Genomic DNA, 2,880 nt, shown 5'->3' with positions numbered 1-2,880 from the left:
GTGCAGTGAAATAGCTCGGGCACGTCCATTATTCGCCCAAACTATTATGTGGAGCCGACGGTAGTTGATTTAACAAGAGTGGGTTAAAAGAGTCTGCGCAAATGCTATTGAAATAGAATTAATATTATGGTCGGTCCACCTGTGGTTGCCTGTCGGACTTTTTCTTACGCTGATGTGATTTGACCGTGCCGGTAACTTGATTTGTTCTGCCAACTATTCTTCTCATTGTCGTGGAGTGACTGATAGTGGGCTTTGTTTTTGGATAGTTGATGTGAATGATATCAGATATATCCATGGCTACATAGGAATAATCATGACCTACACTGACCGTGTTTTTTTGCCGTTTATAGAACAGGTTATAGTTCATTAAAGTAGATCCATCACTCTTAAAGTTGAGGACAAAAAGTGCTGATTTACCTAATTAGTCTGAGATAGGAGGACTAACTGGGCATAACCAGCATTCCACCAACTTAACGTACTGAAAGCTTCACCAAACGCTCAAGGCATCCTTTCAAGAAATTCCGTGTCATTCAGTGGGAAATTTTTGTCTAGCACGGTTCATAAACAAAGCTGGGTCTCTCCGTTTTAAGCAAGTCTTCGATTGAGACATCTAGAAATATTAAAATAATCTTCCTTTGCGTATCTTTCTGTGTGAGACCATACTTCATTCGTTTCTTTGAACAACAGTCGGCCACGGCTGGTTCAACAGAATTTAAATCTTACTAGCCGGGAACTGATAGTCCTGAAATCCGCTGACTTTTCTCGCAAATTTATACCAGAAATTACAGCACCACTGTCATGATTGCAGAGAACTTAGGCATGACACCGGTGTGTATGAATGTTCGTGCATATAAAAACATTAATCATGTTTCGATACAGTTTAGGACCCACAAGCGAAGTAGGTCACGATATGTGTATCCGACGGCATTGGTCTGTATCAGTGTGACGGGTTCACCTGGTCATCTATCTTACTAAATTGTCATCAAAATTCAGTAGCCCCCTATTCAACATATCGTAACCTTTCTGGGGAACGTGAGATTATCTGACTGAGTTCTCAGCAAATCATCAGGAACTGAACACGAAAATAAATTAGTCCCAGTATGAAATACTTTTGGTCATATCTTCCAACCATAATTAACTGGGTGGTTACAATCACCAGTTTATGAATTTGGAGAGCCAGCGTAGCAAACCAAAAGCGTTTTATTTGGGGAGGATATTTACTGGTTGCCTAGCAATCTATTCGAATCCGGGAGAGAAAATTTTACCTCAAATATCCATTGATTATGACGTCCACTGCGTAGCCGTAGAGGTTAAGTAAAACAGAGTGCTAAGTGTGTCCAAGCCTTCTGGAGATATTTGGTCTCACAATGCATTATTTAGGAGGTGTAAGAAAACAGCACAAAAGTACAAACGAAGTTTCGTCCAACCAAAAAACGTGCACAAAAATGACGTTCAATAACCCAAAATAGCGTTTGGTATACTGCTAATGAATGACTCTCCTACAAGTTATTAACAAAAGGAAGGGTAGTTCACTGGGATCTGACTACCGTGGTAATACAATATACCCGTGTAACTCGGCAAAACTCAATTTCGCCCATCTGCCAAGAACGATCGTTTCGTATCTTCACGGCTCAGAAATCTTGAGTATTTGTTCGTAATCCACAGGTAGGTCGATGAAGTTCATTGAATCAATGTGGGACATTTTTCGTTCTATCTAATTTCCTTGTGAGCTTATCCCTTGTGACGCAGTGTTATATGATTAGGATTATCCTAACTAGATGATCCTTAAAAAAGCAAGTTAGAGTTTGTCACGACTGACTGGCGGGATCATATGCGGTTATCGTCTGTATTGATGAGTTCTGTTTTCTGTCTTCAAATGTACAGCACGACTACAGACTTTGATTTGATTCAGAGTGGACGTCTAAAGTGGAATATTACCTACCCGTTGTTATTGTCACGTGCCTAATTAGTAATAAGAATTAACTGATTCTCATAAACATCCCTCTGTGGCCAAGTGAATCAGAGGAGTGAGCCAGTGTCATCAACCATTGATAAGTTAAGTCCGGATCTCTCAACCTGGGGGGCGATGGTCGTCAGACCAACTGAGTTTGCTACTTAATGCTATCATAAAAGGTTGTCAGTTCATGGAATGTTCACCTGTTGTTAGTTTCTATTCAGCACTGGGTTGAGCAAAAAAACACTTCGAATTAGATGGTCCTCTGACATGCGAACTTCAAATACTAAACGATGTGAGCGGCTCATCTATCGCGAAATAGTTTCTTCTACCTAAAGACACCTGGGGTACCTCAGCATTGCAGATCCGACGACCCCACCAGACCAAGCTAATGCTGAGGTCTGGCATAAGGCAGTGTGGATCGCATCGTCAATGCGCATCGTCTGTCCTTGAGAGACACATATTCTGACGCAGATGCCTTAGGCTTCTGATGTTGGCAAAAGGTTTGAGAAGTTATCTCCTTTCCAGCCAGCTCTCTGGATCTTACACGGCTGCACCGGTAAATAACTTAATCTATCAAGTAAATCGGTGTGAGCTTCGGGTTTGGACACAAACAGAACTGTGACTGTGAACAGCACCCCGCACCACGCTGCAAAACTATACAGGGAATTTAAGATGACTTTTCTGTTTAAAGGATTTCAGCCAAGGAAAGAAATATGGTCTGCATTCTCAGTGTTTGTAAGTGAACCCTCCGGACGAATTTCGACTCCCTAGGTTCCAGACACAGGCAGCGAAGTTTATAACAGCAGGTCAATAACAAGTTTCAAGAGGAATAATGTGAATATACATTCTTGTCGTGCAACACTGGGCGTGGTGAATTCAGGTACCAGCTTGCCGTATAACCGAGTGTTATGGTAATGGTTAAA

This window comes from Opisthorchis viverrini, assembly GCF_000715545.1.
Source record: "Opisthorchis viverrini unplaced genomic scaffold opera_v5_17, whole genome shotgun sequence".
NCBI lineage: Eukaryota > Metazoa > Platyhelminthes > Trematoda > Opisthorchiida > Opisthorchiidae > Opisthorchis > Opisthorchis viverrini.
This window is presented reverse-complemented; position numbering follows the sequence as displayed.